General features: G+C 34.8%; 1 protein-coding gene across 1 annotated transcript in view; it reads left to right on the top strand.

Annotated features, from left to right (window-relative positions):
- Positions 1 to 12,466, top strand: part of LOC136805319 (AP-5 complex subunit mu-1-like) — a 52,299-nt gene extending 39,833 nt beyond the window's left edge. The window contains exons 13-14 of the mRNA XM_067061906.1: positions 9,725 to 9,821; positions 10,925 to 12,466. The gene's annotated coding sequence lies outside the window, so the exon portion shown is untranslated. The remainder of the gene's footprint in view (positions 1 to 9,724; positions 9,822 to 10,924) is intronic.
- The last annotated feature ends 243 nt before the right edge of the window (positions 12,467 to 12,709 follow it).

The raw sequence follows: 12,709 nt of genomic DNA, 5'->3' as shown, positions 1-12,709 counted from the left end.
ATCATTTTTAAGAAAGGTCCCTAAAATAATTGAACTCTTGAAAAGGGGAATTTCCCATAGTCACGTGAAACTAAGCTCATATTCTGATATTTTTTTTTTTGGAATATTTTCCCAGATATGTGAACTTGCATCCGTTTGTTATTTGAAGTCGATACCTTTTCTTCCTTGAGTTTTTTATGAGCTTTTCAAAAAAGGTCCATAAACTGAAATAAATCCCAAAAAGGGGAATTTCCCATAGTCACGTGACAGCTAAGCTCATATTCTGAATTATTTTTTTTGGAATTTGTTCCTTAGCATGCGAACTTGCATCCGTTTGTTATTTGAAGTCAATCAAATCATTTTAAGAAAGGTCCCTAAAATAATTGAACTCTTGAAAAGGGGAATTTCCCATAGTCACGTGACAACTAAGCTCATATTCTGAATAATTTTTTTTGGAATATTTTCCCAGATATGTGAACTTGCATCCGTTTGTTATTTGAAGTCGATACCTTTCTTCCTTGAGTTTTTATGAGCTTTTCAAAAAAGGTCCATAAACTGAAATAACTCCCAAAAAGGGGAATTTCCCATAGTCACGTGACAGCTAAGCTCATATTCTGAATTATTTTTTTTGGAATTTGCTCCTTAGCATGCGAACTTGCATCCGTTTGTTATTTGAAGTCAATCAAATCATTTTTAAGAAAGGTCCCTAAAATAATTGAACTCTAGAAAAGGGGAATTTCCCATAGTCACGTGACAACTAAGCTCATATTCTGAATAATTTTTTTTGGAATATTTTCCCAGATATGTGAACTTGCATCCGTTTGTTATTTGAAGTCGATACCTTTCTTCCTTGAGTTTTTATGAGCTTTTCAAAAAAGGTCCATAAACTGAAATAACTCCCAAAAAGGGGAATTTCCCATAGTCACGTGACAGCTAAGCTCATATTCTGAATTATTTTTTTTGGAACTTGTTCATTAGCATGCGAACTTGCATCCGTTTGTTATTTGAAGTCAATCAAATCATTTTTAAGAAAGGTCCCTAAAATAATTGAACTCTTGAATAGGGGAATTTCCAATAGTCACGTGACAACTAAGCTTATATTCTGAATAATTTTTTTTGGAATATTTTTCTTGATATGTGAACTTGCATCCGTTTGTTATTTGAAGTCGATACCTTTCTTCCTTGAGTTTTTATGAGCTTTTCAAAAAAGGTCCATAAACTGAAATAACTCCCAAAAAGGGGAATTTCCCATAGTCACCTGACAGCTAAGCTCATATTCTGAATAATTTTTTTTGGATTTGTTCCTTAGCATGCGAACTTCCATCCGTTTGTTATTTGAAGTCAATCAAATCATTTTTAAGAAAGGTCCCTAAAATAATTGAACTCTTGAAAAGGGGAATTTCCCATAGTCACGTGACAACTAAGCTCATATTCTGAATAATTTTTTTGGAATATTTTCCCAGATATGTGAACTTGCATCCGTTTGTTATTTGAAGTCGATACCTTTCTTCCTTGAGTTTTTATGAGCTTTTCAAAAAAGGTCCATAAACTGAAATAAATCCCAAAAAGGGGAATTTCCCATAGTCACGTGACAGCTAAGCTCATATTCTGAATTATTTTTTTTGGAATTTGTTCCTTAGCATGCGAACTTGCATCCGTTTGTTATTTGAAGTCAATCAAATCATTTTTAAGAAAGGTCCCTAAAATAATTGAACTCTTGAAAAGGGGAATTTCCCATAGTCACGTGACAACTAAGCTCATATTCTGAATAATTTTTTTTGGAATATTTTCCCAGATATGTGAACTTGCATCCGTTTGTTATTTGAAGTCGATACTTTCTTCCTTGAGTTTTTATGAGCTTTTCAAAAAAGGTCCATAAACTGAAATAACTCCCAAAAAGGGGAATTTCCCATAGTCACGTGACAGCTAAGCTCATATTCTGAATTATTTTTTTTGGAACTTGTTCATTAGCATGCGAACTTGCATCCGTTTGTTATTTGAAGTCAATCAAATCATTTTTAAGAAAGGTCCCTAAATAATTGAACTCTTGAATAGGGGAATTTCCAATAGTCACGTGACAACTAAGCTTATATTCTGAATAATTTTTTTGGAATATTTTTCTTGATATGTGAACTTGCATCCGTTTGTTATTTGAAGTCGATACCTTTCTTCCTTGAGTTTTTATGAGCTTTTCAAAAAAGGTCCATAAACTGAAATAACTCCCAAAAGGGGAATTTCCCATAGTCACCTGACAGCTAAGCTCATATTCTGAATAATTTTTTTTGGATTGTTCCTTAGCATGCGAACTTCCATCCGTTTGTTATTTGAAGTCAATCAAATCATTTTTAAGAAAGGTCCCTAAAATAATTGAACTCTTGAAAAGGGGAATTTCCCATAGTCACGTGACAACTAAGCTCATATTCTGAATAATTTTTTTGGAATATTTTCCCAGATATGTGAACTTGCATCCGTTTGTTATTTGAAGTCGATACCTTTCTTCCTTGAGTTTTTATGAGCTTTTCAAAAAAGGTCCATAAACTGAAATAAATCCCAAAAAGGGGAATTTCCCATAGTCACGTGACAGCTAAGCTCATATTCTGAATTATTTTTTTGGAATTTGTTCCTTAGCATGCGAACTTGCATCCGTTTGTTATTTGAAGTCAATCAAATCATTTTTAAGAAAGGTCCCTAAAATAATTGAACTCTTGAAAAGGGGAATTTCCCATAGTCACGTGACAACTAAGCTCATATTCTGAATAATTTTTTTTGGGATATTTTCCCAGATATGTGAACTTGCATCCGTTTGTTATTTGAAGTCGATACCTTTCTTCCTTGAGTTTTTATGAGCTTTTCAAAAAAGGTCCATAAACTGAAATAACTCCCAAAAAGTGGAATTTCCCATAGTCACGTGACAGCTAAGCTCATATTCTGAATTATTTTTTTTGGAATTTGTTCCTTAGCATGCGAACTTGCATCCGTTTGTTATTTGAAGTCAATCAAATCATTTTTAAGAAAGGTCCCTAAAATAATTGAACTCTTGAAAAGGGGAATTTCCCATAGTCATGTGACAACTAAGCTCATATTCTGAATAATTTTTTTTGGAATATTTTCCCAGATATGTGAACTTGCATCCGTTTGTTATTTGAAGTCGATACCTTTCTTCCTTGAGTTTTTATGAGCTTTTCAAAAAAGGTCCATAACTGAAATAAATCCCCAAAAAGGGGAATTTCCCATAGTCACGTGACAGCTAAGCTCATATTCTGAATTATTTTTTTTGGAATTTGTTCCTTAGCATGCGAACTTGCATCCGTTTGTTATTTGAAGTCAATCAAATCATTTTTAGAAAGGTCCCTAAAATAATTGAACTCTTGAAAAGGGGAATTTCCATAGTCACGTGACAACTAAGCTCATATTCTGAATAATTTTTTTGGGATATTTCCCAGATATGTGAACTTGCATCCGTTTGTTATTTGAAGTCGATACCTTTCTTCCTTGAGTTTTATGAGCTTTTCAAAAAAGGTCCATAAACTGAAATAACTCCCAAAAAGTGGAATTTCCCATAGTCACGTGACAGCTAAGCTCATATTCTGAATTATTTTTTTTGGAATTTGTTCCTTAGCATGCGAACTTGCATCCGTTTGTTATTTGAAGTCAATCAAATCATTTTTAAGAAAGGTCCCTAAAATAATTGAACTCTAGAAAAGGGGAATTTCCCATAGTCACGTGACAACTAAGCTCATATTCTGAATAATTTTTTTTGGAATATTTTCCCAGATATGTGAACTTGCATCCGTTTGTTATTTGAAGTCGATACCTTTCTTCCTTGAGTTTTTATGAGCTTTTCAAAAAAGGTCCATAAACTGAAATAACTCCCAAAAAGGGGAATTTCCCATAGTCACGTGACAGCTAAGCTCATATTCTGAATTATTTTTTTTGGAACTTGTTCATTAGCATGCGAACTTGCATCCGTTTGTTATTTGAAGTCAATCAAATCATTTTTAAGAAAGGTCCCTAAAATAATTGAACTCTTGAAAAGGGGAATTTCCCATAGTCACGTGACAACTAAACTCATATTCTGAATGGTTTTCTTTGGAATATTTTCCCAGATATGTGAACTTGCATCCGTTTGTTATTTGAAGTCGATACCTTTCTTACTTGAGTTTTTATGAGCTTTTCAAAAAAGGTCCCTAAACTGAAATAACTCCCAAAAAGGGGAATTTCCCATAGTCACGTGACAACTAAGCTCATATTCTGAATAATTTTTTTTTGGAATATCTTCCCAGATATGTGAACTTGCATCCGTTTGTTATTTGAAGTCAATCCAACCATTTCCTGATGACTGGTAAGCTTTATAAAAATAGTCTCTAAATTGAAATAACTCCCAAATAGGGGAATTTCCCATAGTCACGTGACAACTAAACTCATATTCTGAATGGTTTTCTTTGGAATATTTTCCTTGACATGTGAACTTGCATCCGTTTTTTATTTGAAGTCAATCCAACCATTTCCTGATGACTGGTAAGCTTTTGAAAAAGGTCCCTGAAATAATTTGAATCCCGAATAGGGGAATTTCCCGTAGTCACATGACAACTAAGCTCATATTCTGAATTTATTTTTTTGGAATATCTTCCTTGACATGTGAACTTGCATCCGTTTTTTATTTGAAGTCAATTCAACCATTTACTGACGACTGGTAAGCTTTTGAAAAAGGTCCCTGAAATAATTTGAATCCCGAATAGGGGAATTTCCCGTAGTCACATGACAACTAAGCTCATATTCTGAATTTATTTTTTTGGAATATCTTCCTTGACATGTGAACTTGCATCCGTTTTTTATTTGAAGTCAATTCAACCATTTACTGACGACTGGCGAGCTTTTGAAGAAAGGTCCCTGACATGATTTGAATCCCGAATAGGGGAATTTCCCATAGTCACGTGACAACTGAGCTCATATTCTGAATTTTTTTATTGGGATTTATTCCTTAGTATGTGTGCTTGCATCCGTTTTTTATTTCAAGTTAATATCTTTTTTCGTTAAGTTTTTATTGAGCTTTTTCGAATCCCGAATGCGAATCCCGAATCCCGAATACCGAATACCTAACTCCAGCGAATGTACCAAACAAATAAGCTATGTACATGTCTTATACAAACCGACCTTATAATTATAACTGAATAACCATAATAGACGGTATCGGCTTCGCATGAAAACTCAGATTTGACCCCCGAGAATTCCCCACAATGCTTTGCGCGTAAAAAAAAATTCACCGTGAACTTTTTTCCGCGCAAAGCATTGTGGGCAATTTTCGGAGGTCAAATCTGAGTTTTCATGTTAAGCCGATATCGTCTATTGACAATTAAAGACTTAACAAAGTAGACAGTATGTCCCAAAAAAGCGGACAAAGTTTTATATATTGTAAAATCCTCATAATTTATGCCAAGTTTTATCGTGCTCGTATACTTAATATTTCAGTCTCAAAAACCTTTTCAATTTTCTTAGGAATTGAATATCTATTTGATTGAACAGATAATTGTAATCTTATTTCAATTATTCTAAGCCCAGTTTAGATAATGAGTTTTGAGGATTTTACTTTACAATATAAAAATTTATCCGCTTTTTTCGCGAGACACTGTGTCTTTAATCATTCAATATTTTATAAATATTTGTTGGACAATACTTACACAGTATCCTCATAATGAGACAAAATGTTATAATTGATAAACTGATTTGAAATTAAATAAACCAGCTGCGCTGGAAAGTCAGCCCAAAATGCTTAGAAGGCTTAGAATGATTAATAGGAAGTACAGATAAGAAATCTGGTTTGTTAAAATCTGAGCAGCTTGAAAGAACGTATCTATTTGCTCGAAACGTTCAGAAGAAAACAGAGCAGTGCATAGTGGAATCCGTATCCAAAGCAGAAGTCGGTGAAAAAGATTTATTCCGTTGTTGTTATACTCTTTCCATGTCATGAGATGAGAATAATAAAAGACCCAGATAGAAGAAATAGGCTACATGTAGTATATAACTTTTAACATTATTCGAATGAAAAAATTTTCTTTGATATACAGTACTCACTTTCTCCATCCATGGAGGTATAAAGAAACAGGAGAAGTATGCTATTGTAACCATGCTCGCCCTACGATTAGAAATATTACGAGGTATGCATGCTCATAATCTCATATATCGTGCATTTTTAATGAGCTCTTTTGTTGATAGGAAAAATCTTATTGGCTAACTTAAGTGTTGGAAATAAAATGGGACGAGATTCATTGTTTCTGACATTGGTGTAAGAAAATATTTGGATTAAAAAAGGGCCTGTAAACTTTGCAATCCTTCATCAAATGACAAGATTTTTCGATCAACATTTTCTTCAAGGTGAACTCTATTGCTTAATACTTACCTCCAAAATTCTCCAGCGACTTTTTGTCTACAAATTGGGTCTGAAATTGTGTGTGCTTATAAAGAACTTTTCATTTTCTGGCTTGAGAAAATATCTTTTCAAAACAAAATTTAATGGATGACAAAATTGAACGCAAACTTATTTCGTGGAGCTAAATTTTATTTTATTCTCGTATATTAGAAGGCTGGAAATCTTCGATGCTGATAGTAAGAATGTTCACAGCAAACTTGAGTTCTACTAAAAAGTCCTATTTCATCGGGCGAGCCTAGAATTTCTTTTGGTTTATTACATAAAAGAAATCAAAAGACTTTAACGACCAATTACCGACAAATTCATCTCCTGTCTTTCTTTATACCTCTATGCTCCATCTATGCTTACTCTATAATTAGCTCTCTTTATTTACAATGCAAAAGCATCTTTTATTAACTATTGGATATGACGCAAAAAAGAATTTTTTTTCTCTTCTCTTTTTTTCTTATTATCAATTATAAGGCTTCTTTTTATGTTATGTGTTTTTTTCTTTTCTTATTTTATCTTGCTAAGAAAAAATTATTTTCGCGCGCTAAATAATCCCGAAATCCTGTTTCCCGAAAATAATCCGAAATCGGAATTAAAATGAAAGTCTTAACGACGACGACCAGCGGGAAAAAAATCGTCGAACCGATTTGAAGAGTCACCGGGGCTGACTAATAAAATTATAAATTTACAGGTAATTTCGAGAAAACTTCGACAAGTCCGTATCAAAGCAGAATGTTTTTAATCGATCTGAATCTTCCATTTTTTATATCTCTTTCCTGATATTTTTCATTATCAATCGTTTTTCAACATTTTCGATACTTTCAAAGTTGCTTTTGAAATACCACCAAAATTACATGTTGCCACTTCTTTAGTCTCCACATTGATATCGTAAGCGTAAATAAACTGAATTAATTCTGAATGTTCGTAGCTCAATATTGTTTTTTCTGCGTCCAGATCGTAAACCACAATGAAATAAGAATTCTTTTCGTCGTCATAATATTTACGTGACAGATAGTGTTTTCTCGAACTTTTGATCATACGAAATGCATTATCGTATTGACTGCATTCAATCGGACAGGCTATCGGGAATTTTTTCAGCCGAATCATACCATTAGCTGTAGCATCAAAAAGCTCCACTTCAAAATTCTGTAACCAGACCACAAGAAATTTGGAGGCACAATATTGTGTAACGATATGCCAGTAATGAGGATAATCTTTTTCTTGCTTCACAATAGGGAAAGCGAATATTTTGTTCCCATTAAAATCAAAGCCAGTCATCCTTCCAGAGTTGACATAATTTTCCTCGGCAGAAACTCCAGCTTTTCTAGTAGTATTTACTCTTTTCTCACTATCAATAATAAATACCTTCTTTGAGGTAAAATCTAAAAACCATTTTCGATTCAATGTGAAGAACTTGTCTCGATCATACAATAAAAGGTCAGAAATTGGGATGGTATGGCGATGAGATATTATCTTATCATCGTTAAAATCATTACAGTCAACCAGGTACAAGAAATGTCTTCCATCTTTACTCTGCATGAGGATGCTGAAAAACTGGCCATTCTTTTCTGTGTTATGGATTGCGCTTCCAATATATTCCCATTTGTAATCAATAGGTATGTAAATACTTTCCCCTATATCGGCATCTGAAGGATCAATTTTTATCGAAGTCCCAAAACGTTCCCTTGAAGTTTGACTTTGAACTTTCAGAACGTCGACCATTGTTTCATCATCATCATCATTTTTTAAGGGGCCTTGGAATGTCATGTCAAACCAGCGTGTGGTTGCTGGATCATAACTCACGATTCCTTTAGTTTTCAACTGGATGATGTCACCTTGTAATTTTTGTGTTTCCTTGTTAAAAGTAAAAACTGCGATTTCGTTTGGGAAAAGATGATTACTACAAAAACTGGTGTAGAATTCACCAGAGTCGTCAAAACCTTGATGTTGTTGCTCTAACTGTTCTGCTAATTTTTTCTTTTCCCACGGCCAAATACTTTGTTTGCCCCACGTCTCCTCATTTTCACTGCAACTCTCAATTTTAGCTTCTCATTCGTTTTTTTCATATGTGAAGACGCCATTATTGGTAATATTTTACGAGCCGTTCTCATAAGTAATGGAATCCCCTCCTCAGATTTAATATTTCGGCATTTTGCGAAAAATTAATAATTTGTATAAACTGTTTGAAGAATACTAAATTTCCATCTTTCTCTGTGCTAATTTTTTTTTTGATTTTCCTGATAATAGGATGGTGATCCTTACTATGAACAAATTGAAATCCGTTGAATAAATAATTTTTGCTTAGTTTTTCGTGAATTAATGTATTGAATTTTTAATATCCATTTGATTTGTCATGAATTATTTAGACATTTCCGAGAATGATCATTTTTCTGAATCATTACAGGTGACGGCCTACCGCACATTGGAGATAATCCTGACTCTTGAATGACATAGCATAAATCTAATCTCATAACAGACCATCCATTCTGCGCATACACCAATCTGATTTAAAGGAATTTGGCGAACCTGGCCAACCTGGGCAGATTCCCTTGCGGAACCACACGGCCTTTAGAGTGAATATGTGCCATGCGTGAAGTATCAGAATCTGCTCGGAGATAAAATAAACAGCCTTTTTTGATAATTTGGAAAGACTTGAATGCTGTGTTCTGAGAAATTTATAATTTCAGCCCCATGAGGGTCAATATTCCAAAAATATTGGATCCTACTAGCGTACATTTTTCTAAGCTGCTCGATCTTTCGTATAACGGACATAAAATAAGAACATGATAAAACAATTTGAAGCTCGAAGTACCCCAAAAAAGAACAGCTGTATGTGCCTCACTTATTGTTATAAGACACAGGGGTCTCCGATGGAACTTTTTTCCTCAGGGGGGAAATAAAAATTCCTTTTGAAATCCTGATGGGGATAGAACTTCTCTACATGATAGTCATGACGTAGTGTTTTCTACGGAAAGACCCCGGTTTTTGACAGTAGTGGCAAATTTTATACAACTTTTGTCTAGTTTAACTTTGCCACTACTAGCTAAAACCGGGGAATTTCCGTAGAAAACATTACGTCATGAATATAATGAATTGTTCCAAGGTAAAAAATCCAGTGGGGATGGTTTTTGGCGTGTAATTTTTAAACATTGAATTTTGAATGGGGATGAAATCAAAGTCAATCTCCCAGTGGGACTGAAATTCCCAAGTACTTTCCCCACCGGTGACGAAATTTCCGCCAAATTTTCTAGTGCGTTATAAGAAAAGGGCTCAGTAACAAAACACCATGGTTATAAAATAAACATGATTGCTAATTGGTTTCTTTTTCAGATGTATTGGAGGGTGAGTGACTTCACCTACAGTGGCTTGAAATTCGACAACAAATCTGTTGAACTCTTCCCAAACAGTAAAATCAAAGTGAACAGTGGTATGTACAATTATAGCGTTTTGCAGAATTTAAAGTTCGGGCGAGAATGACATTTTCAGGCTTTTTTCTTTATATACTCGGATATTTTGATTTGGGAGGGGTAAAACGGCTTCCAAACATTCCCTTAGTTAGGGCACTTAAAAACTGCTTGCGGTTTTTTTTAATTTTGCAGGGAAATTCGTTTTGTGCCTAATGTTATGGTCATAGTTAGAGTTGTTGGACTCATTAGACAAAAAAAATTTTGATAGGTAGTTCCTTTTTTCGCAAATTTCGTTATGTTACGACTATTGACACAATTTGCTCTTCAGTAAAGACAATTTCCTGTAATTAAAGACCATTTCTCGTTCCTAATCCAATGCACCTATCAACTCTCAGCGGAACGGTCAGCTTTTGAGAAAACTGGTAACGTAAATACAAGGAAAACCCAAGTATGTATGTGTGTTTATTATGCGACGGAGATGGTGAGGTTCTAATTTGACTAGATCCTGACCAGCTGAGGACAACGGTAAATCAGCACTTTTACCGTCCTCGATTTTGGCTGGTCAGAACTGCGGGTTATTCCAAATCGCTTCAGTCACACCGCCGTCCTCAAAAGTGCAAATACATAATCTCGTTAAAGTCTTTTCGACGACTGTATCGAAAAACAAAAAATACCCTTGCATTGAAGTGACAAAGTAAAGTCGATTTAATTAACAGATGCGTTGCTAACTACGAGTGTACTCGCGGTAGAGGGCTCAAAATAGGCGCTGACCGCTCCTTTAAGAGTTGATAAGTGTATAATGACGATCAGGACTATCTCTATACTCCAAGACTTCGGAGAAAAAAATGTCGAAAGATTGACGTTGCAGTATATTCCTCTAAAGAATCCTGCATTGTAACACGCATGCGTAATTTGTCGTTCTTTTAAGCCTCATGCCGTTAATTCCCGTGATAAACGAAGAGGAATGAATCGCTAGGGGTGGTACAGTTACTCTCGGTCGGGTTTGTGGACGGCAAAATATGTCGTTTTTATGAAATTTGTCGTTCTTTTTGTCTATTTTTAGTAATGCAGGATTCTTTAGATAAACCTGACCTCTTGATTCTGATTTTTCTTTTATTTTCAGTAACCATGTTAAAGACGGTGGAATATAAAGTATGGAATTCTCGTGGTGAAATCACCAGTACAGCTTATGGTGTTAAGTAAAAATTATTTTTTGCAAAATGGTGATCGGTTTGCTAGTGTTATGCAGTTTACTAAACATTGCACGATTCACCCATTGTACAACGAGTGGAAAATTTCACGAAAGTGATTCAGCAAGGAAGCAATTTTGGCTGTTTGTGTTATTCTCTGAATTGCTCCTGCTTCACACAGATAATGTTCAATGGAATAGCTAGGCTGCATGAATTCCTTTTGATATGTTATGATATCGGGGGAACGTATCCTGTAAAAAATGTTACGTTTTCTGTGTGTCTTTTCTCGAACACGAAGTCATATCAAGTTTTGGGTAGCTAATGCCTGTACCAAACTCTTTTTCACTGATTGAAAAGATAACGTAAAGTTCGGTTTGTTACGGTTTGGCAACATTACGTATCTCAGACATCTTTACGCAAATCTCTGAATGTCTCTGTGGTGGAGCGTAGCTATTTTTAGCATTTAATCTAGCTCAACCAAAGTGACGTTATATTTCACGCATCAATGCAATGGTACCTTTTATTTTTAAAAAGAGTACTACTATAATTTTATTTTCTCGGATTTCGTCCCAGAAAACTGGGACAAATTGAGATAATCTCGCTCTGACCGTAACAGACCGACACACGGCTTATCTGATATTCCGATGGCGTATTGGCGGCCGCCCACGCTAAAGCTCTGAAGGAGCGGGCCAATATACCATCGGAGACCTATAGTAGTCATCGTTTGATGTACCGCATCAAAGTCGTGTCTAGCTGTCCTTACACTTTTTGCTTGACTATCGGTTGCACCCGACTGAATTTAGCATGAAAATCTCTGCTGCCTGAGAAACCTTACAGAAAAAAAGAAAAATGGTAACCCAAAGGTTCCAGATGTTAAAATTTTCCCGACCTTCAGAGCTCTAGCGTGTCGGAAGAAAATTTCTACATCGAGTACCAGATAAACACACGGCAAGTTAAAAAAAAAAAATAAAAAAACACGTGGGTGGGGCGGTACAGGCTACATAGCTCTCCGACGGGAATTTTTTTACACGACGCGCATCCCCTATTCATGATATGCACCATTGCAATGTCTTCCACGGACCCAACAGCTGATTGGTTGTAAGTGATGACGTATGGACAGGTTTTACGTCACTTACAACCAATCAGCTGTTGGGTCCGTGGTGTAATGCTAGACTACATTGCAATGGTGCATATCATGTATATCAAAATCAATTTGGGGGATGCGCGCAGCCTTTGGAATGACAGCCTTTGGAATGTTTCAAGACTAATCTGATGAAAGAAACATTTGATTCAATTTGATTCCATCAAATCAATTAAAACCTAAATGAAGTACACATTCCAAAACTTAACTCTTGTTTTAAAGGGCTACATACACTACACAATGATATATTGCTGAGTGCCGGCAATATATTGAAAAGGTGTCCACAATATATTGTCGGCTTGATTTGCAATTTTTCTAACAATACAGGGGGATTGTTTACAGAAAGAAAATTCCTTTTTATAATAATAGAGCACATGCTATTTACTTCGTACATTACGGTCCGAAAACGATATTGTCAAATATTGTACGTCAATATATTGTGTAGTCTAAGTAGACCTTAAGAATGTTTTAAGAATTTAATCTATTTTATAATTATTGTAATTTTTATTACTCTTAAAAGGGAACTAAAGTCATTTTATATTAATAATTTTAAAATTCACACGATGTATATTTTTAT

This window comes from Clytia hemisphaerica, unplaced genomic scaffold, assembly GCF_902728285.1.
Source record: "Clytia hemisphaerica strain Z4C2 unplaced genomic scaffold, Clytia hemisphaerica genome assembly, whole genome shotgun sequence".
Classification (NCBI taxonomy): Eukaryota; Metazoa; Cnidaria; class Hydrozoa; order Leptothecata; family Clytiidae; genus Clytia; species Clytia hemisphaerica.
This window is presented reverse-complemented; position numbering and strand designations above follow the sequence as displayed.